The sequence below is a fragment of the Falco rusticolus genome, chromosome 9 (genome assembly GCF_015220075.1).
Source record: "Falco rusticolus isolate bFalRus1 chromosome 9, bFalRus1.pri, whole genome shotgun sequence".
Lineage (NCBI taxonomy): Eukaryota > Metazoa > Chordata > Aves > Falconiformes > Falconidae > Falco > Falco rusticolus.
The window spans coordinates 13,351,416-13,375,391 of NC_051195.1; the positions used below are offsets into that span (position 1 = coordinate 13,351,416).

The following is a 23,976-nucleotide window of genomic DNA, read 5'->3' on the forward strand; positions in this document are numbered from 1 at the left end:
AGGGTAACCAGACCGGGAAGACCGAACCTGCAGCCTGCCGGCTTTGATTTCTGTTCTAATTCAGCTGAACAGTGAGCCAAACCCAAAAGTTTTAGTCTTGATCCCACTGTTCTCCCCCCATTTGCAGACCAGAGCTAGTACCCCAATGCAAACAAAGGATGAGGTTCCTCAAATAACTGATGTGATGGTTTTGGTGTTGGGGTTTTTTGTTTGTTTTGGCTTTGTTTGTTGCTCTGGATTTCTGTCAGATCAGGACAATGAAAATGACTTAACCTGGTCACCACAACTGCTGCATGGAGTATAACTGAAGGAGGGAAAGGGCAGAACCACCCATTATTTCACTGCCTTATCAGACAGGTGAACAAATAACGAGTTTTACAGTGAAAGCAACACTAGAAACATACAGCATATCCTCCATTCGCAACGTTGTTACCTCAAATACCATGTTATTTTACTGCCAAAATAATTTTGTTGCTTGCCACGGCAGATTAAGGGAAGTGTTTTTATGAAGATCTATGCAAACATTTTGCAAGGTAAGCATGCGTGGGCAGAAGCAACGTAATTCAGATGTGTTCGCTGCTAACTTACAGCATGACTGCCACAGCTATGCTCTGTTTCAGCTAATGCAGAAGTTGGGTGTTGGCAACACAATTTTAGCCAGAGCTCTTCGTCTATTATTCTACCCTGGATCTCAGCACAGGGGCTCCACCATCACAGTTTGACTGCTTGAAGTTTCTAAACTGGCACAAGTACTTAACTAAAATGCATTATATGTGCGTTTATGGTCCTCACACTTCTGGGTATACGCACTGAGATTTCAGTTTGAATATGATGAAACTATCTGAACTGTACTGAAACCCATTATAGATGTACACATTGGAACAGAAACAAAAAGGTGTTTTGTTGTGGTGCTTTTTTTATATGTATTAGTTTTTATTTATTATTTATATAATTTATATATTATTTATATGTATTAGAATTTATATATTCTCAGCACCAGCTGCATCTGTGACATATCATGCTTTTTGGTTATAAAAAACGTATTTTTTTAACCAACACTAGACACTTTTTGAAATACCGCATGCATGACAGTAAGTTGAAAAAACACCAAGAATTTGGCTAATAGGGTACATGAGGTGATCAAATAATTTATTTTTACTGTATATGGTCTTACTAAGAAAATGAAATACAGTGGAGATAGTGTCCATTTTCATTTTTGCTCTTAAGGTCAAATTTTATTGACTTTAGAGTAAACTCAATCTTTCCAAAAAGTTCATGTTCAGATTTTTAACTTGGAGTGGACAGAAACCAGCCAAAATTAGATTTCTCATGTTCAGGCTGAGGAGAAGAATTCTCCAACCTGCACCAAAGACACTTCTGCTGGGGGAGGTAAAAGACAAAAGACTCCTGCAGTGAAACAGAAAGAATCAGTTTGATTCCTTTGGTTTGGGGGGAGCTCAGGAATGAAGCAGCAGCAACTCTCAGGAAGAATGTTCATCAGAACAAGATACTCTCCGTGAGTGCTTCATTCTAACTAAAACAACTACAGAATTTTGACATAAGACTCCCCATTTCAGTGGGTGATTGCTTTTATTTGTGGGAGGAGGGAAGGGAATAAAAGGAATTCCTTTGACAAGAGAGCTGCATTGCTAACCAAAACCAGGATCATTTTACCTCCTTTGCTACAAAGAGGTTACATGCCATGAAGAAAAAATCCCATGATCTAAAAGCTTCACATTATTTTATAAATAATACAACTCCAACCAGCTGCTAGAGAAGATATTTTTGCAGTTGATTTGATTCATCCATTTCACAGCACTTGATATACAGCATTCGTTATTTAGGCTCCAACAAATGTGGCATCTCATGCCCTTGCTCAGCCTTTTCACAAACAAAGCTGTACTTCCTAGCTCTTGAAGGAAATCTAGAGTCATTACCTCTCTCATTTTTGTGGTATCATAGAGAAAGTAGAGGAAAAAAGAAGTCAATACTTATGGACACCCGACTGACACTATATGATGTACAACCTGAAGGGGTGTGGGGGTGGGGGGGGTGGGCAGTGGGGGTAGAGAACAACAGACCAAAACCCACAATGCAACATGGTCAGAGTCTCAAATTGAGATTTCCTCCTTAGTTTCTTCTACCTGAAAATATTTACGCAGCCTCAGAGAAGTACACAGACACATGTTGATGACCCTATAGGAAGAGCAGATAAAAACTGACGTTGCTGTATCTTTGCACTGTAACAACTGCAATAAATATTCCACAGAGCATTCTGTTCCAAAATGAACTCCAAACTTTATACAAACACAGTTCTGTTACAAAAAGCCTTAATGATAGTCTCCTGCAGGTTTGTTGTTTGGGTTTTGGGGGGTTTTTTTAATGGTGCAAGCTTTAAAGTGTGGACCAACTACTGCTCTGCCAAGGAGCGCCTAAGTACTGCTGCAGTGCAAACATTAAATGGAAATTATACGATCTTTAAAACATGTCACTTCAAATTGCTATTTTGTATCCATGGGAAGAGATGGGAAAACAATTAAAATACATAAACCTGCATCTCCGTGAAAAAAAGTAAATATTTACCTGGAATTTACATAACACTGTAAACATAGGCAGCAAGTTGGAAAATGAGGAGGCAATATATGCATCAGATAATCAGCCTTCTCCTTCTCGACGAAATATTTTATGCACAATAATCCGTTTCCAGAAAGTCCTTATAAGCACTGTTACAGCTAAGCAAAATTAACCAGAGCCAAAAGGATTTCTGATACCTAAAAATACTTCAAACCCAAGTTCTTTCCTAAGTTGTCATGCCTACCCGGAGCCAACCCAAAACCCGAGATCCTGGACAACGACAGGCACCCGACGAGGCGGTGCCCTCCCCACATCTGGCGCGCCTGCAGCGGGAGGCACAGGGCGCTCGCCGCGCTCCCGCTCCCCCTGCGCGGCCCCTTTACCGGGCGCCCCCCCCGGGGCGGGCAGGGCGGGGGCGGGGCCAGCGGCGCTGGAATGCGGAGCCGGTAACCCGATCCCCGCCCGCCCCCGCCCGCCCCGCAGCGCTCGGAGGCACTGCGCCGCTTAAAATGGCACCTCGGCGCTGCCCGGAGCCGGGAACAGAGCCGCTCGCCGCCTCTCCTGAACGAGGAAAGAAAACCGGTTTTTGCTCAGTATTCCCCGCGCCCCTGGAGCTGCCGGCTGCCGCCGAGGGGCCCTGCGCTCCCCCTGCGCCCGGCCCGCCGCCGGCCCACGGAACCCGGCCCCGCCGGCAGCCGCGGCCCAGCTCCGCCCCGAGGGTCTGGCGTGTTCGGCTCGTCTCTACCCGGCTCAGAATTCACCCGACTTTCACCGACCTCAGAAACGAGCAGATCTTACTCAGAAGCAAGGAATTAGTAAGAATAGCTCCTTCTCATGTCAAAAGCCTTGCATCTCAGAACCAAAGCATTCACGTATATCAAATCAGACAGAATTTCATTCAGAAGGCCAGCCACTTCATAAACCCAAACGACAGGGACAACTTCGTTATGAATTCACGTGATTTTTCAGGCTATACCCGTGCAGCTGATTCAGGACACAACGACGCTACAATGTCTAAGTTTTCTGGTCAATTACACACACACACACAGAGAAATAACAATAAGCACTACAGTTACCCCACAGAACACACCAGCTGACCTTACAGAAACACAAACCATCTCTGTCTATTTTCCTTAAAAGATGATATTTCTGTAGCATGAAAAAAAAAAAAAAAGGCTGTTGCAATATGGAATAAGTATTTTGCTGTGAACAAAATAGCCAAGAATTTTACTATTCTGAATAAACTGAAATTACTAAAATACAATTATCCTACTAGATAACAAAGACTTGAAAAAAACAAGTTATCAATTATTCTAGTGATAGCACAGTGTAAGAAAAGAGAAAGAATAACTCTGAAAACATTTTTCCAGCACTAGTAATTCTATTCATTAAGCATACTACCAAATGTTATTCTACCAGAACAAAAAAACCACAACAAAAAAAACCCCAACAACAAAACCCCACCAAACCCTAAACTACCAAAAACCCCCAAACACACAACACCCACCCCCACCCCACCAAAAAAAAAAAAAAAAACCCCAAAAAAACACACAACCAAAAAAACCCAACCAAACCAAAAAACAAACAACCCAAAAAAAGAGCCCTCAAGGTATCTCAAGAGGGTGCCAAGTCTTTAGGGCATCAGGGTGGCAACAAGGAGCTCCCCCTGACATTCTCTTGTATCATTTCCATAGGAGGTAGTTTAAACTCTTTGTTGGCTTAACTAAATATGACACCACAAAGCACTCATAAGGGTGGCAATTCTTCTACAACTCTACCAGTAAGAGACCTTTGGCCAGTGTACACTGCATCTGTAGAATCACTCTTGTCCCTGTAAAAAACAGCAACAAAGGCTGCCAGAAACTTTCAACTGTCATCAAGTTTTGGGCCTAGATTTTTAAATATATTTAAGAAGTCAAAAACAGAAATGCAGAGCTGAGGCATCTTTAGATATAGGATCCTTCACTCACACAGTTTCTTCTGTATTGGTTCCCAACTAAAAAGCAGGAACAAGTTCTAAATGTTAAGAGATGTCGAACTGAAGCAGTGTTTTCATGCTGAACCTAGTAACGTCAAATACTGCTATGATGGGGGCTTAAATCTGGGAAAAAAACCCAACACACTAGGGTAGGCAGGATGATTAAAATAATCACCCTTATCAATATACTACTAATACATTTACAAAAAACAGCCACTATGAACATTTCTTAACCTTGGTTATTGCAGGTCAAGCATCAGAAGCACTAACAGCTGGCTAATTTACCCTTACATTCTAGGCAAAGTAAATACAGGGTTGGGTGTTTTAGGTTTTTTTATGCATCAGAACAAAAATCCTACTCAGATGCCTTTGTTACTTACATAATATGAGCACTATAAACATAAGTATTTTCATTTACTGCACATACTGACTTACAGTTACAAGACCTCTTGTTACTTTGTAAAGGCAAAACGCAGTCATTTTGCTTGTATGCATCATATAAAATAGGTTTTGTCTTTCACATTATGCAAAACTCCAAATCTTTTAAATATTTCCTCAAAGGAGCCTCTCTTCTCTGTTACTCATCTACTAAATTTATTTTTGGATCATTTATTTCCAATTTATAATTTGTATTGGATAACCAAAATTCAAAGTAGGGTCACAGTTTCTAACTGATGGGATTTTCTGTTTTACTCAGCATTTCTCTATTAACCTCAAGGCAACAGAAAATGCCCCAAATATTATAACAAATCATCAGTTATGTTTCTTGTAAAATATATATAAATGTATACATATATAAAATAACCCTTAGTCAGTTGGAATAAAATTTATTCAAATCGTTAGTTAGAAGTGGAAGAGCAAGTATGTTTACACATTAAAACCGAAGCTCAAAACACCATAACATGATTACCTGACAGCTATTAAACGGCTTGCAAAAACTTACTAGTGTCGATTCTCTTTCAGAAGGCCTATATAACAGTTCCACCCTTAGCATCCTCCCTGTACTTATACTTTGTTGTGTCTTTTTTTAACATAAACTTCCCCCTCACTCCCAGATTGTGTTTTGGTCTCAGGACCTATTATTGGGATATATCACACAAGCACTATATATAAAGAAAATTAAGACAGCCCTAAAAATACAAAGTAATCCCAAAGGCTTCAACAGGGGTCAAACCCATTGTGCTAAAAATAAAAGAACGTACACAAATTTTACTGAGACTTCTCTGCTAAAGCCCTGTTTTCCAAAAGAGCAGACAGAAAACATGACTGTGATGTTTTATGAGGACATTCGCAAATGCCTTTAGTATTTCAGTTCAGCACAAGTTTCATGCCAGCAAAGATTACAACCCATCACTGGAGGGGGGAACAACAACAAGAAAAAAACCACCAAACCAAACCCAACCAAAAAAACCAACAACCCTAAACTCACATCATCAGTGGAAATTAATTGTAACAAATGAAAAGTAGCATCAGGAAATATACCAACCTGCTTACAACAACTTTAATGTTTTCACAATCACAACCTTCTTTGAAAGCTAAAAAACACGTATCACAGAAAAACACATGGTGAAACAATTACTATGTGCAGAAAAGAAACAAAACTGATTACATAAAGTACTGTTAAAAAGGAGTACTGAAATGGATAACATCTTCTAACTTCTTTTAACTGTACTACTCCTAGGTGCACAAGCAATACAGAGCCTGACAGGCACCATTCTAAATGAACCACCCTTCTGAGCGGTTCATTTCATATGTGAACTATGATTGGGAACATTACTAACCATTCTAGCAAGTGCCACTTTGGATACCGATCTCTAACATAACTGTGCACTGCCAGTCCCACTGAGCTATAACTGAACTCTCTGCACCAAATAAAGCTATACCTATGTGTTATTGCTTTGAAGAGCAGAGAAACAATATTTTGAAAGATGTATGAAAATTATCATTTTAAAGTTATTTTAAGTATACTTCTAGAAACTTGCATTCTAAATTAAAATTAAAAACTCAACAGTATTGGCAAATTTGTTTGCATGAGGATAAAATATTTCCTAATATACTTTCCAAAAGCACAAGTTCTGCATGATAATGCTTTCTGCTGAAAAGAAAATCCAGTGCAAAGGAGCAGCATTCAGCAAATCCAGCATTTTCAAAAACAAGTGAATTTGCAACAACAGTTTATACAGAATCTGTTTTCTATTACAGTATAATGGGTTCAGTAGGTGGAGGAGTGTGGACTGCAGACATACTAATATATAAACATGTTGCTGCATCGGTACTCCTATGACCCTGTCAGACATTTCAACACTATATTTTTAGATTATTCTCTCATACCAACTGCACTGTTAAGATGGCATTTAATTCTGTTATGTCCATTGTCAAAAAGCTAGTTGTCTTCTTCAACTGCAGCAGTTCTTCGAAAAAAAACCATTTTAAAAGACGGAATTTAATTCTCAAACGTATTTTCCCATTCACAGCCATAAGCCAGCTTCGTGTAAGACAAAGGAGCATCCACATTTCCACTTGCTAGATGCTATGTCACTTTAAGCTCCTTTTGACCAACTCTGTAAAACTCCTTGGATTTGGGAATAGCATACACATTGTTATTTCTGTCCCTTAAGATATTATTGTGCCTTCCCTCTGTTCTACTAAAGCCTCGATTACATGAGGAAAACAGAAGAAAAAAAACTTTGTTGAATTGATACCTTCTGCCCTGGCAATGATGGCAAACACACACCTATGGTACTACTGGTTCTTACACCTCAAGTGATTCTTTTATCTCAAATTTTCCTCCTCTTTCAGGGGGCAGGGGAGAAGTCATCACACAGCAAGCTAATTGCACTAAGAGCAACAGACCTCAGAAGGCCTGGCTTCCTACAGATTTACGTCCTGTTTTGGTCTATATCTTTTCCCAACGTAACTGCCCCAGCTCTTTCCCTATATCCTGTATGATTTCATTCCCCCTGTCCTTGCAATATATCCATTTCCCCACTCACACGCATATTCCACATATAACCACAGTTTTCTCTCCTTTTCCCTCCCATGTCCTCTGGTGCCAAACGCCATGTCTCACTGGCTGGACAGTATGTGCATACTGACTTCCCCCTTATCAGGCATAACAAGTTTACTGAACACTTCTGATCATAATATCCTTCACCTCTGGGGACATTAAGACAGCTCAAGACCTTTGAAACCAAAACAGTGTGACATCCACTGCATAATCGTACTAGACATCTAATCTTCAAGCCTGTTGACACGTGCAGCTTGTCTCTGAAGGTTTAAGGAATCTGACAAAACCCAAAACCTTACGTACTATAGAGACAAAAACACTTAACAAAACTACTGAACAAAGGACACAACTGCAAAAGGAGAAGAGCAATGAGGAATGCAGGAATGGCAAAGTAAAGCTTCTGCTCAAGCCATTTTTGCTTTCTGGAGGGGGGATATACTCAATATACACTAAGAAGTTACACAGAATCACTATTATTCAAGCTTATGAGGAAAAAAAAAAAAGTATTCCAAAACAGGTAACATTCCCAAATGGCTGCCTCACCCACAAGCACACTACAGTACAACTAAGCTGCATCTGGAAGGGACACTCTCGTTCTGTATGCCAACACTGGCACTTGGTCTGCCCCCACAACCACAAGCTTCACTTCTTGCCAGTCTAGCTATTATTTTTTTTTTTTTAAAAAAAAAAAAAAGGCAATAGGCTTTCAGTCAAATTCCAACAGCGTCAGGAGTGCCAGCAAGTGCTGCTGTAAAGGAAAGGCAAGGACGCACAAGGGTGGCGTTAACAGGGAGTAGAACTGGCCCTTCGAGTGTACCCGCCTGCTTGGCTTGCTTATCTGTAGCACAGAACTGCCCTCTTCAGCTGCTACTTAAGTTATTCATCTAGCAGATTCTCATTGCAGACATCAATGGAAGTCTACCTGGCTGCACTGCTCCAGTCCTCAGGAAACTGTATTAGTGGTCCTTCCACACTAAGCAAAGAAAAAATACCTGAACAGAAAGTGTTCAAGATAAGGCAGACACTAAAACATGTTACTTCTTGTTTGACGGCAATATCATTAAACCAAACCCAAAAAATGTGTCAATGAAGGCAGCTAGAAGCCAGTCCCATAAAAAAAAAAAAATAAAAATTGTAGGCGTTACAGACACTACTGAAAGTAACAGCAGAGGAGCTGACGTGCCTGGGTGCATGTGGGTGTGATAAAAGGCATAACAATTAGCCTACTGCACTGTAGCAGATGTCTAGCTGAGCACTCTGTGACACCGCCTGCTATCAGACCAGTCAGGAAAGAAGGAAGAAGAGTCCTCCCTTGCTCCATTCAGAAGCCTGTGCAGTTCCTGACCTGCAACTGGACACAAGCGACTATGCTATTGCCACCCTTCACAGACACATCCTTCAACAGGTCTGTGTGATCACAAACCTGCACAGTACTTTCATCCCCAGCCACATATTCTGGTAGCGACTCTTCAACTGAAGTTTTCACTGTGAGGAAGGAAAGAGACACGATATTTTACTGTGCTTGTAACCTGCTACTCCCTTATGCCATGGGGAAAAACAACAAACACCCCCCAGTCAAAAACTACTCCCTATCAGTTTCTTAATTTCATTTAAGGCGTGATAGATAACCATCACCGTTTTGCTCTCCACTATTTCTCTTCCCAGCTCAAGAAGCCCAAGTCTATTTGTACTGCTGGGGGAAGAAAAACACCAAACCAGAACAAAAAAATTACCTTCTAGTTTTAATGAGATTGTTGAAATTGTGTTACTAGAACTATATAACATGCATGTCTATATATAATGAATGTGTACAGCTGCATAATCACATTTGTAAAAAACTGTAATTTCTCTATAGCACACTGCTTCAAAATTAAGCTTAAATTTAAGACTGTGCTAATTGTAAGAATGGAAGTGCCGTGCCTCCTGTCCCCTTACTCCACACATGGTATCACGGTGAGCTGGAAATACTGAAAAATGAAGGTTTTTGTACAGGGTTGTTTTTCAGCCAGATTAGCAAACAAATCCAACCTTCCACCTAGCCACAATTACACCAATACAAAAGTGACAGTGGAAACACACTGCCAAAAGGAAGAAGGGGAAGTTTTAAACACCATAAGCAGCTAGGTGCAATCTACAGTTGGAGCTTCACAGCAAAGAGCTGCTTGGAAAACTATCCAAAAACCTCCCCAGGTGTTAATACCTTATTTAGAGCCTATTACTGTTTTACCACAGTCCAAATTAAATTACATTGCACTTACAGTACCTCATCTGATATTTTATCATCCAGGCATTCAGTACGGCTACAGCCACTTTACAACACCTGTATCAGCTACAAGTTTCACCACCTCACCACCTACCCCCTTTCCACACTACTTCCAAACACACAGAACAGAACTGGCCCTGTCACTTGCTTCCAGCGAGGCTGTTGGCACCTCTCTGCCACAGGGGTACCCGCCGATTACCTCCCAGGTGTCCAGAACTGGCTAGGGCCTTCCAGCCACGTCTCACCAGAGCCGAGCCGAAGGGCATCATCATCTTCCTCAGCCTGCCCACAACACTCTCCCTAATGCAGCCCAGGAGGCTGCTGGCCACCTTTGCCACAAAGGCGTGTTTGCTGGCTCATGTTCAATTTGTCGTCCAGTATGACCCGCAGGTCCTTTTCTGCAAAGCTGCTTTCCAGACAGTCAGTCTCCAGTCTCTACCAGTACATGGAGCTATTCCTCCCCTGGTACAGGGCTTTGCGTTTCCATTTGTTGAGCTTCATGAGGTTCCTCTCTGCCCACTTCTCCCATCCATCCAGGTCCCTCTGAGCAGCTGCACAACCACCCAGCCTATCAAACATTCCTTCCAGTTCTGTATGGCCTATAAACTTGCTTAGGGGGTGCTCTGTCCCATCATCCAGGTCATTTATGAAGATACCACACCATACTGGAACCCAGCATAGACCCTTTGGGGGCACTGCTAGTGACTGGTCTCCAGCTGGACTTCACGCTGCTGATCAGCACTCTTTGAACTTGGTAGCTCACCCAATTTTCAGTCTATCTCACTGTCCATTTGTCTAGTCTGTACTTCCATCAGTTTGTTGACAAGGATGTTACAAGAGGCAGTGTCTAAAGCCTTACAGAAGTCAAGACAAACAATATCCACTGCTCTCCACTCAACTCACTGAGCTAGTAATTTCATTGCAGAAGACTATCAGACACCAGCCAACATCACCCATGCTGACCTGCTGCTAATCCTGACCCGTATGCTCTCAACTGACGCCTCGTCCACCCAGAAGGCAGAGCTCCACGAGTTCCCATGGCGCTCTCAGAAAAACAACACACAACACCCTGCACCCGTTGCCATCCCAGCCTGTCCTTTCTGGAGAGCCTATACCAGTCCTCACAGCACTCTGTCAGCTGTCCCATCACATCTCTGATCTCAACAAGATTGCAGCCATGCGACCGCACGCAGACCTCCAATTACTCCTGTTTGTGCTCAGTCTTTTCCACAACGTGTGGCAGAGTGAAATCCAAATAAACAGAGTATTAAACTTAGTCTGTGAGTACGGAAATTCTGTATTAGCTACACTTCAATAGCCTAAAATCTCATTTCACACTATGACAAAGTCACAGGCACTGAGGGAAAAATCAGTGGTGACAATGGAATGGTAACTACTTGCAGAAAGGAAACGTATGGCTAGATACAGGAAGAGGTGCTAGACAGTTACATACAGAGAAAAGGAGATACACAGTTCTGTCACTAACTACCCCCAGGCAAAGGGTGAGACCTACCTCTGCCCACCTTGCCCTCCCTGCCACACTCCAGGGCTCACACCCAGCAAAGCTTTCTCACTATGCCCCTTCTCCTCTGCCCACGCTCCCTGTTGCCCGAGCCCACCCACAGTCCTGCTCCAAGCCCCATTTCAGCTCTTTCAAATCCTCATGAGACCCTATGATCTGTATTTGCAGCACACCCACAGCTGCTCTTCTTATTCAAATTAACCTGAAGGAGAACTATTTTACCATCAGTTGTTCCAAGTACACATAGTAAAAAATATTTTCCTGTAAACACTTCTTCCAAAAACAGATACACTTTGAAAACAATATTCAACATTTCTGAAATCCACAGCATTTATCTTACATAACTTTAAAATCTTGGCTAAAATTCTTTGAAGCAAGGGTCACACTTGGTATCTTTTTTACAGATAAAATCTTTAAAAATCAACATAGGCTCTTACACCAACTAGATCACCCTTTACATCAGCACTCAAACCAAGCCTGCTCAAAGACTTGCTCTAACACATGTAAATCTCAGTACCAACAGGTAACTGATCCCCAACATTGTCAAAACAGTACAAAGAAATAAAAAAGGACACAAAAGAAAATGTAAGATTACACATTTTTATAACTTGCTTAATAGCTTACAGAGACCTTTTCTAACTAAAATGCTTTAACATTTTAAGATACTGCATAGAAACATGCTGTGGATATATACCTAAACTTATTTAATGTGCACCGCTGCTTCAGCTAGCTCCTGGTTATTAGGATGTAGGTAGAAGCTTCCACAGAGCAGTGTAATCCCACAGTTGTCTGCTACAGACTGTCTTGTGCTTTCCTCTGGAGCAATACCACTGGCCGTTGTTGAGAGCAAAACACTCGAGACAGGTTTCTTAATTTGTAACGTTCTTTTCTCACTAGTGCACTCATTTAATATATTTGTATTCAGTTATTTTTCCCATAACCAACCTCACCTCTGAAATTAAGTCACCAAAAATTAAAAGATACTCAAAAAGAACCACCAAGAAAGAAAATCACAGAATTTCATTGCAGCAAACAACCTTAAACACTACAGATGCTTAAGGATAAAGAAGGAAATCCTTACACCAGCTCACCAGCGCTTCCCTCCACCTCTATTCTCTCTACAACCTTAGGTTCCTAAGACTATTAACCAAAAGTATTTCAGAGAGATACAAATATTATACAACAGCATTTTAAACTTCGAGAAAAATTGACTAATGCCATTTCTGCAGCAGAACCTCCGGCTAAGGAATGCACAGCTGCTGAGCAGATGTATAATTTCAGCATTTAGATTCCATTATTTCAAGGGTGATTTTTTTTTTTAGTAGATGTTTTCAGATTTTCTATTTCCATCTGGTTTTTGACCTCCCTCAGTTTAGTCCCCTCCTTTCTGTTTTAGTTCATTATGCCAAAATAATTTTCTAAATTAGAAACATCTCTGCATTTAAAAACTTGTGAATTTGAAGAGAGGTGGGGGGAATGAAGCAGGGCCAGGGGCGGAACAAAAACAGACAGTTCAACAGAGGCTTGGGTTTGAATAAAAACTGTCCTGTCTGGGTTGGGTTTTGTTTCGCAGTTCCTGGTTTAACCCAAATTGGCGAGTCTCTAACTGCATTCCTTCCATGAAATTTTAAGAGCAGGAAACTGAAGAATATCAGCTATATGGGAACGTGCCTACACTTCACCAGAACCCTCTGCCCTAACTTCTGATTAGGACAATGTTCCAGGTTTAGATTCTTTCTTTTTAGAGTTGCATTAATTATAGTTGTAAGCTAAAAATAAAAAATAACAACTCACCATGTACAAAAAGAACACAAAACTTATAAAGATTAGTGTAAACTAGCATCAGTGGTTGTCAACTTAAATCAGTAAAGAATCGTTAACGCAAAAGTATTAAAAAAAAATTAAATGGAGCTAGCAGTGTTCAAAATAATTTCCATTCATCTAACCAAAGCAGAAGACTGGGGCATACAATATCGTCTGAAACTCTGGTCCACACTGTGAGGTTTAAAGAAGAATTATCACTAGTAGGATCACTGGTTCAGCTCAGCAAATACAACAAATTGGCTGCAAATCCTACAGAATTTTTATTTTAATTTTAAACTCACAGTAACAATTTCCCTGGGTGACGTAGGGCACAATATTTAATCCTAATGAATGGCATACACTTCAGAATACTCCTACAGAAAGTTTTGTGTAGGATATTTTCACAAAAAAAAAAAAAGATTAAATGGTTGCAAACTAGTAAATCTAGCAGATAAAATTAGAAAAATACATCAATACATAAAAACAAAAAAAAAAGCACTTTTTCATTCTGTGTGATTTATTGTTTCCTTTGTCTCCAAGAGTGCAGACATTCAAAACAAGTTTTAAAAAAAATACTTTAAAGCAATACAAATAAATATCCTACTAAAACTTCCCATATCCTCTATCATCAGTGACATTTCTGCTCAATGTGGTACACTCAGTACCACTACTGTATTTTGATTATTGCTAAAAACCCTTCAATAATCTGAACCAAACATGGTCTGTGTTTTGGGCATTGAGTCTAAGAAGAATGCCTGCACCTCATTAGCTGGCAGTGCCTTCCTGTGCCCTGTGTCCCAATCCCTTCTTGTAATTAACTCTCAGTCGTCCAAACCAGTGTCTGATAACTGCACAGCCTGTCCCTCAGACAGCACAGAGAAGGGTACAGGAAGGTTTCTGAAACCTTCTCCAAGGCATTCCGTAAAAGATTAGTCTCTCTTCCACAAAGGCAGGTGGGCAGCAAGGAAAAGCATGTTCTACACAGATTTCTGGTTTTCTCATTCACGTTTACAGTCACTGAGGTTCACTCTGTCCTCTTCTGATAAGCCACTCTTGTCATACTAGTCTCCAGGTTCTTTCATTCTCAAGCACAGGGGACAAGGGGATGACACAATATTTCCTGTTTCCAGCATCTGTTCTTCCTTCTGAAGAATTCCTCACAGCTTACCTCTTCATGCTTCCTTTTCAAACCCTTTATACCCCCTGCACAACAACATGGGACAGTGCCTATGCCTCTGCATCACCACTGCACCGTGAATTGCCAACTGAACAAGTAACAGGAAAAAGAACAAATTATTTAGAAAATTTTGTCTGAGCTTATGTGCCACATCTATATCCCTGAAATTCTGACTCTGAGCACATAATATACTCACTTGCACAATAAACCTTTCATAAGCAGGATATTAATTCTCTGCAGAAGTGAAATCTGTGATGGCTTCGGTCCTCCAGAAGCCATTTGGGCTCTGCCCACTGATTTCCAGTCAGGTTTGGGATCAAGCTCTCACGGAGGAAGTGCAAAGGCCTATGAATGTTTTCAAGTTTTTCTCAAATCACGAAAAGGTTGTTAATAATTAACACTATAAAGACAAGAGAAAAGCAAATTTAGACCATTTCAACAGCTGCAGCAGTGAACAGGAAATTGCTTCCATGAACCAGGTCTGTGTCCTGGTATGTATCTTCTGAGACTTCCTTTGATATTTTTCCAACTTATCCCTGCTCTACCTGCTTGTATTTTTATTGGCCAAAACATGGCAAGATTGACGGTTGTCTCTTTACGATAGTGAACTGAGGGAATACAGACACAAAGAATTGCTAGTTGCTTCCTCATTTTATGCTAATGAAGTTGACTGAAGCCATCCAGTAAAGCATCTGAGGAGACACTGAGAAAATTCAACTGACTTTGTAAGTTTTTGTAAAAAGCATTGCTGCTGCTATAACATGCTGCAAATTAAGCTACAGTGCTGCAGAGCTGAGGTAGTAACACTGATTTTTTTCCCCCCTTTTAACTCACAGCCAACACATCAGATACTAAAATTACATTTAAATGTACTATATTTTCCTCTGTATTTCGGGAAAGTCTATTCTGGGGAAAAAATAAGCATCAGACCTGCAGCATTTGGCTGAATGCTAGGCACCCTATCAACTACTACTTCACAGATTTTGTCTTCTCAGAACCTTTTAAAGAAAGTTCGTAACTTTCATGTTACTCAGAATATTGCCCCCCCCCCCCCCCCCCCCCGCCCCCCCTCCAGCCCCCAGTGAACACAACCACTGGTGAATTCGGCACAGGTAGCAGACTCTGCTGGTGACTTGCAGGACAAGCTCCATCAAGCCAATCCTGTTCACTGTAACAACAGATGTCACTGCAGAAATTCTGAGGTGGTAACACACTGAACCTTAAATAAGGCTTTGCTGTGCTGCTTCTTCCATCATGCATACACAATCTATAAATATATCATAATGATGAACTACAGTTTATTTTCCTACTTTAACACTTATTTTGAATTTCATTAACCACACCATCATAAAACAGCAAACCTAACTGAAACACACTGAATTCAAATGAAATGAGAAGGCAACTAGTAGACACCCATGAGAAAAATGGCAAGAAATAAAGCTATGTGGATTATAAATCTGAACCTGAATGTCTGTGTTTTTCACACCATTTATGTACTGCAGATGCAGTGGGGTCATAACCAGAAACTCATGCATCTGATCACTACCACAACATGAATGACGCTCTTTATCTTCTGACTATATCAAATATATGACAACCTAAAATACTTCAGTGTCATACACCTACTATAATGAATTTCAAAATATATATTGAAGATATATTGACGACCAGTAGAGTAATTGCTTTGTTTTGCTTTTGGGGGAGCATGGGCATAAAATACACCTAATACAACCTGCAAACATACCCGCTGAGGTGCTAGGAAGCCAATTCACAACAAAGATGGTTCTGGCAATTTGGTAGCTCGTCCCCTAGTAGATTGCCTCATCAACGGTGGGGCGGCTATTTGTTTGTATCAAACTAAACCTCTTGAGGATTCCATACCCAGAGCACTAAGTACTGAGCAGATATTTCTGGACTGAATCCCTCACAAAATGGCTATTTTATATATTTTCTCAATAAAAAGCATTCAGAATGCTAAAATGATGTTTTCTGTGCAATGAAGACAAATGAGGTGACTATTTCAATTTTTTGCCCAATTTCAAGGATCACCTTTTCCAGTCTCAATATTATTTTTAAAGGACACAACAGCATGCTAGATTTTACATTTGTTTTCAGTTTTAAACATTTTTCAGAATAAGTAAAGCTACTTTATGTCTGCGAATATCAAACGCTCAAGAGACTTCACAGCAACTTTTAAGGAATTGCAAGAAAACCAGGCAGAAATTCCCTGCTTTCCCTTTAAAGCACTACCCATTGCGGAGGGGGCAAGGCGACTGGGGACTATCAGCATGAGTGCGATGGGGCAACTGCAGAGACTTCTGCAGATCTTGTCCAAGAAAGGAAAAAGTGGAATCACCAAATCATCAGCAGTGAAAGGAAAAGTTTGCTGTCAGGCCACGGAGCACATGCACTCTGTGCCCGCCCCCAAATCCTGCATTTGGGGAATATCAGCAAGTGAAACAAGGCTCCAAGTACTCTGTCTGTGCCCATATAAAACAACTCTGACATGACGTATCTTTAAATTACTGAGTTCCTTCTGTCATTTATTTACAGATGATAGTAAGGTAAGTGAAGAAAACCCCAGGCACCAAAAACATGCCCAGGTTTACTGAGCAACCAAGACATACCAGACACTTTACTAGATATCTAGATAGAAAGGACAGGTCTTCAACTGATGCTTGATAAGGGAGAAACACACATTTGTAACACATTCCCTGTCACATACTGTCTGGTCTCATTCATCCATCTATACTTTTCAGCAATTAACTAAGGAAGTTACTACAGTTCCATGTGTCACAGCTTTACCTGCTCTTGGAGAGAGATGCTGTCTTCTTCACAAGTTATCAGCCACGACAATGAACAAAAAAGAACAGGAAGGCTGTTTTTTTCCTTTGGTTTGTTTGCTTTTAAGGGCTTTGGAAAAGGTGGGTTCCTTTCACTTGGAAAGCCTGGTCATACCAAAATTAGCGAAAGCACCAGTACTTGTTCTTTGATTGCTTCTGTGAAGGGTATGTACTCAGATGCTCTTATCTACACTTTCATGCCCCACTATGCCATGGGAAAACAGTAGAGTTCCTAGTTACACTGACTGACACACAATTTAAAAGAGATTTGATTAATTCAGAGTTACTTATTATCAGTATTTTCAAAACACTTTTTTCTCTTAAAATATTTAGGGACATGGTTTTATGGTGGACCTGGCAGCAACAGGTTAACGCTTGGACCCACTATCTTAAAGGTCTTTTCCAACTTAAACGGTTCTATGATTCTATGACTATAGCCTGCACCAATTTCTCACTATAAAAATACAGTTTAGTGAATATTTAGCAAGTCCTTCCCTACTTTTTTTAATATTACACAGCCACAGAATCTGTATACTGCTTCTTAGAGAACAAACAAAATGTTACGATAATCCCTAATTTTAAAACCAATGGAAAAAAAAAAATTTAAAAAATCAATTTATCCATCAATTGCTTGCCTTTCAAGACTCTGGGAAATAGACAAATTATCTATTGCTTCTTCAAAATCCTCTTCTCTTTGCAATGCAATGATCCATGACATTTCATACAACAGTAATGCTCATCTATGGCAAACACATGTCCATTCTGAGCGAAGTCAGGAGGCCGATTACTACACATCTGAACAAGCATCACATTCAATCCCAGATGCGATCAAAACTTTGTTAGCCCTGACCTGGAGTAGTACAATAAACACATCAACTACTACAAAAGAACAAAGTTAATTACTTTGGTTACACCACTTACACTTGAGATCTCGAATTCCTGAATGTTGGTATCAAGAAAAAGCACATAGACCATTTACACACTCTACAATACTCACCAATTTGTGTGCTTTGTTATGAAAATTTAATTCTCACTGCAAAGTTCTTGCAGTGTCAAAACCACTAAGATTTGGGTCCCATATGCTGACTTTAAGAAATTCTACACTCTAGCTGCTTACTGTTTCAGTGAACATGATTTGATCACCAAATTTCAAATAACATGCTATTTTAGGCTTGCAATTTACCAAAGGCTTTCTGTTCTAATTTGAACCGGGGCTGGACCAGATAACATCCAGAGGTCCCTTTCAAAACTACTTCACAATTAAAAAAAAAAAAAACCAACAAAACAACATAAACAAACAAAACAACCAACAACCAGAAAAAACAACCGCCAGATCCAGCCATATATATTCATTGTCCATGGAACAAAGCAGCCAGCAGGACATACTAAGGACTGGCAGCTGAATCTTGCAGCTGTGCAGGAAGATCCTCCACAAAATTTCAGACTAGAACTCAAAAGCCTACCAGGCTGCATGTCTCCATATAAATAGATATAAAATATACACACACTCACATAATAAAGGAAACGTGGTGAATAATCTAAGAAAAAGGCACAAATGTACAAGAACAAAGAGCACATACATTGCCAGCAAGAATTTTATCCAGACTGCTCCAAATGCTGCAATATGGGCTATTTCTGGCTATATACGGGATAAAGTATCCGGCTACAAATTGCTCTCATGTTAACTTTTTTTATTCCAGGACTAGGTTCTACTACACACCAACCAGCTTTCTGAATCCAACAGAGCCTTCCTCGTCTAGCAAAGAAGCTTCTCTATTCCTACAGATAACAGTCCCGAGTATCAATCCTTAGGACACTAACTTGGTAAAGAACTAAAAAGTTACCTGTCCACGGAGAACAAAAAATGTAAATTAGAACCGCCATCAGTTTTCACGGGGGAGAACGATCATACGACTTCGACACAAAGTTAAGAGGCAACTGCTGAATGGAAAAACCGCAACTTACTACCATTCCCTGCTGCTGAATTCAGTCTTAATTTTAGAAAAACAAAACCGAAAAAAAAAACCAACAAAGGGTTGACTGAAGGGTGGTAAAGAGCCATTCACGTCTTTAAACCCTCTTCAACAGATTTTGTAACCAGTTATGAAAACATCGTACTTAATCGGTAGTCAACAGCGCAACCTTTTACTCCTAAGGTACGTGCGATGCTCTGGGCTTATTTTTTGGTCCGACAGTTTTTCCTTCGGATGGCCGAACGGGAGGAGATTTGGAAAGCCGGCGCACAGCTTTGTTTCAGGCTCGCACAAAAGGCAGACGAAGCACCTTCTCCCTCGCACCCTTCCCACGACGGCGCTGCCGCTCGCTCGGGCTGGGGCTGCCGGGCACCGAGCCCGGGATTACAACACCAGGGGCGCACAGGCGGGGGCAGGGAGCGCAGGGCGAGGGAACGCACCGCGGGCCGCTCGGGCCCGGCCCCGCCAGCGCCGCGCCGGCGGCCCCCCGGCCCACGCAGGAAACCGCCGGCCCCGAGCAGCCCCTGCGCCGGCGCGGCGGCCTCCCGGCCTCCCGCCAGCCGCGGACCGACCCCCGCCAGCGGCGCCGGGCCGGGCAGCGGCGGGGCAGCGCCCCCAGCGCCGCGGCGGAGCAGGGCGCCGCGCTGGGCGCTCGCGGGCCCCCTGAGGAGAAAGGCCGGGGCGGGAGAACCGTCGCCAGACGGGGAGGCCGCGGCGGGAGGCCGCGTTCGACGGCGCTGTGGCCCGGGGCCGGGCCGCGCAGAGCGCGCCCGGGGGGCGGGAGAGGGCGCAGACCCCGCCGGGGAGAGCCGCCCGACGGCGGGCACAGACAGCGCCCCGCGCCCCCCGGCCGGCAGCGAGAGGGGTGCGGCGGCGGAGCGCGGTGCTGCCCGGGGCGCCCCGACGCTCCTCAGCCGCACGCGCGCGCGCACGCACGGCCGGGGCCTCCGCGGCCCGGCCCGGCACTCACCGGCGGTGGGGGCTCCTCATCCTCCGCGGCGGGAGGGAAGGCGAAGGGGGAGGGGGCCCGCTCCCCGCCGCGCTCCGCAAGCCGTTCCCGGGGCCCCGACGGCTCCGGTGAGACGGGGGCGAAGGCGGGTGCGTGTCGGGCGAGGGAGGGCGAGGGCGGGACGGCGCGGCCCGGGCTCGGCGCAGGCTCCGTCCCGGCAGGCGCTCCCGGCGCGGCGCGGCCCGGCCCTGCGGCGCGCGGGCGGGGCGGGAAGGAGCCGGATTCCAATCACTGCAGCCGGCGGCTCCGGCCGCGCGCACGGCGGGGGCTGAGGGGAGGCGGGAACGCGCGCAGGAGCAGCAGCAGCAGCCGCGGCCGCCGGCGGGCGTCCTGGCGCGGCGGCACCTCGGGGGTGCCGGGCGCGCGCCTTCCCCGCGCGGCGGGGAGCGCGCGGCAGCCGTTGGCGCGGGGCAGCGCCGCCCCTCAGAGCGGCCGGGCGGGGGCCGCGTCCCGGGCCCGGCGGCGCCGCCCGCCTCCTCCCGCCCTTCCATCAACACGTGCCGTGGGCGGGAGAGGCTGGCGGCGCATCCCGGGAAAGAGTTGGCCGGGAGGAACTAGCCGGGCCTGCTTTTCCTCCCCCGTAGGCCCTCCTGGGGCGGGAGCGCAGGCCGCAGCCAGCCGCCGCCTGAGCGAGCTTGTCGCTAGGCTCCGTGCCCCGCGCGGGCGGCCGCCCCCAGCCCCGGCACCGAGGCGGCGCCTTACCCGCCGCCCAGAAGGGCTTTCCCGCTGAGGAGGGTGGGGGAGCACCTCTAGGGAAGGCCGGGAAGGTGTGAGGACAAGCAGTGGCCAAGCAGGTGTCACGGAGGGACTGCTGGCCGAGCAGAGGGCTCGGGATGAGGAGGAGCAGCTCAGCTGGATATGGCTGCGGGGCCGGGGAGCTCCATCCACATGCTGGTGGGTCGGCGCCATGGAAAATGGACAAGCTGCCAGGATTCACAGAGTAGGTGGGGTGGAGGATTACCGTGGCAGTTTTGATGTGAATTAAAGGGGGCCAGTGTGCCAGCTGGGGTGGGCAACGAACAGGCAGTGGTTGCGGCAGCACAAGGGAAAAAAATGACGGCCTCAAACGGGCCTTTAGTTTTGTGGAAAAATCGTTCTGAAAAGGTTGACGTTGCAGTGCCGTGTGAGGGGTAGAGTTCCATTGTGAACGACAGAATTGGGTTTGTTTGCTTTTTTCCATTTCCTGTATCTCTAAATAAATAAACCCAGTTAGTTAGATTGGAATATGTAATAACTTGTGCTTGCTTGATAAGTTTCCTGAAGGCCATGATTTGCATTGCGTTTCCAAGCTCCTCATCATTAGGACAAATTAGCAAAGTAGTAATTTGTCTGTCTGTCTTCAAGTGAGGTCTCCCAGCAGCAGTGCAGAATGAGCTTTAATGACAGCGTGCCATGCGACAAGAGGACCACACAGTTCCCACCTGGGCTGCTGTTTCAATCCTTTGCTGAGCAAAGTGGCAGCAGTTGTGTTGTTGAGGTGGTCTTGCCTCTCCCTGTCATGTGGTTACTTCGTGTCAAGAACTTTGTACACAAAGCCAACTAAAGGGGAAAATGAAGATTGCATGGATCATGCAAACCTACTCGGTTTCCCTTTGCTGCAGCCCAAAACACCCTTTAGGCCTTCAGGACACACCAGCAATTGCTAGTGTCAAGGTGCCTGCCCAGATAAACTGTTTCTAGAGAATAACCAGTTGGGAAGCAATCTCACTTATCGGTGCCAAATAGCCACATGCGCATATATTGTGGGAAACACAGGCTTGCTTATTTTGTTGCCCACAGCCTTGCTCCATTTTTGTGTGCTAGTATCAGATAGGACTTGTAAATGCTGTGTACTCCACTCCAGAGTTGTCACCTCTGAATGTAAGATGAGAGCGTGGGCTCTGCAGTATCATTCACATGCATTATACCTGCGGATCATTAGACGAGTACTTAGCTTGCCTACTATCCTATATAGCAAAACAAAAAAGGGAGTAGAATTTCAAACCTATCGACTTCACAGACTCCTTTAAAATGTAGGCAGTTAAAGGCACACCTAGTGAGTGTAGGTGGCCAGATACTATGGTGATAGGCATTTAAAAATACAGGTCTTGTCTTACTAGACTTCTAGAAAATTTTTTCCGATGACCATCATCCAGAAAAATCTGTCAGTGTCCAAAACAAAGACAGCCTGCAAGAAAGACAAAATCACAGCTTTCATGCCAAGCAATACAGAACTTGTATGCTTATGTTTATAATTTCAAAGGAAAATATGAGTCTGCTGTTCTTCCACACTGTCTACTATCAGATTATAGCAACAGAATAGACACTCAATATGGAAGAAGAATGCAACATGCGTGTCTGTGCTCCCAACCAGAACCAAAGCTGTTAGCGCTAGCATCTCTTTAAGTAATAATCTGTGTGGTAATACAGTCGTGCTTTTCAGATGTTGGATGTTGATTTAAATCCAGTATGCATTAATTTAGCAAAAGCCACTAGCCTTGAAATTTATTTGATCCCTTGTGTGAAATGGATCAACTGTTTTCATCCAATTCCAGGTCAGTAAATTTGCACATCACAGAAACAGCCATCTCAGCTTGTACTTTTCAAGGCACTCAGGCACTGAAGATACCACAAGAAATAGTCCGTGTCAGATCAGAAATAAGTATTGCTGATGATGAACTTTGCGTTACCATGGCCAATATGCCTATTCTCTGCATAAACGAGCACTGTGTAAATACTCAGCTTAATCAAAGAATAAAGTCAGTAAAAGCAAACTACATTATAATTATACTCGGGCTGCAGGAGACAGAAGTGTATCGTCATCTAAAGTGAAGAATCATAACAACCTTAAAAACTATTTAGATTGAGATGGATGTCTGATGAAACATCACAGGGAAAGTACTGGTGTCTTTCAAAACTGTGCAGTACTTACAATATGTTTCCAGTTTCATACAGGGATAAACTGTCATTTTTGACACATAGGATTTATAACAAAAGTATGAAACCAGTGTGAGTAGATTAAAATTCCTTATTTACAATCATACAGCAGTCTCTCTGTGAGAAGAGGATTGTTGACCAATCCTGGCATGCGAGATGTTCGACCTGATGATGGAAGAGTTTTCTTTATGCACCACCTGAAGAATCAATGTATTTCCTGAAATGAAAGTAACTGTGGAAACTGAAGCTAAGATTTTTGTAAAGTAAACCACGAAGAATCAAATCTGACTTGTTTTGCTTTGTTTACCTGGCAGGATAGGTAAACATACCTATTTAAACCAGAAGATGAACGCTTCAGGTGACAGGCACTCAGAAAGACATAGGGTACCAGTGAGCTAGTTATCAGTAACAGACATCTCACCTGGTGAAGATTTTAGGAATATGCAAAACCTCAGACACATCAGGTTTTAATAACATGAAGTATTTATTTTGTTAATTGACCAACACTCAAAGATGCTGTAGTCTAAAAATCTGAAAATAAACATACGTTCATTTGACATTTGGCCAGGATAGGATGTGGAACCCTAACATGAAATACAGAAGAAGCAGATCAAGACTGACTGTCGTGTTGAAGAGAGCTGTATTTAAAAAAAAAAAAAAAAATCATGAATTGGATGGTCTTCCAGCTGCTTGCTTTGTCATTTCCTCTCCAGGAATTTCTTATTAGTTCTTGGAATCACTTGGGAACTGCAAGTCTTAAATATCAAAAGATCTATAAGAACAAAATAGTACATACAGGGAGAAGGTCATCCATGTGATAGAACTTTTATCTTTGTAGATCCTTCTTCCCTTCAGTTTCTGGAATTCATGTCTTAAATCTGTGGTTCAAATACATTTTTGAAAACTGTTTG

The 23,976-nt window shown here is 43.1% G+C and overlaps 1 protein-coding gene and 1 long non-coding RNA gene across 7 annotated transcripts in view; one reads left to right on the plus strand and one right to left on the minus strand.

The window, feature by feature from the left end:
- BMPR1A (bone morphogenetic protein receptor type 1A) overlaps positions 1–20,455 on the minus strand; it is an 84,689-nt gene extending 64,234 nt beyond the window's left edge. For 5 of the 6 annotated variants that reach the window (XM_037400947.1, XM_037400943.1, XM_037400946.1 and 2 more), the window contains exon 1: positions 20,111–20,455. The gene's annotated coding sequence lies outside the window, so the exon portion shown is untranslated. Of the gene's footprint in view, positions 1–19,285; positions 19,470–20,110 lie in introns of those variants that run through there. The other variant, XM_037400945.1, reaches the window with a different exon arrangement.
- Positions 20,456–20,573: 118 nt separating this feature from the next.
- Positions 20,574–23,976, plus strand: part of LOC119153934 — a 65,879-nt gene continuing 62,476 nt past the window's right edge. The window contains exon 1 of the long non-coding RNA XR_005106266.1: positions 20,574–21,089. This is a non-coding gene — a long non-coding RNA (uncharacterized LOC119153934). The remainder of the gene's footprint in view (positions 21,090–23,976) is intronic.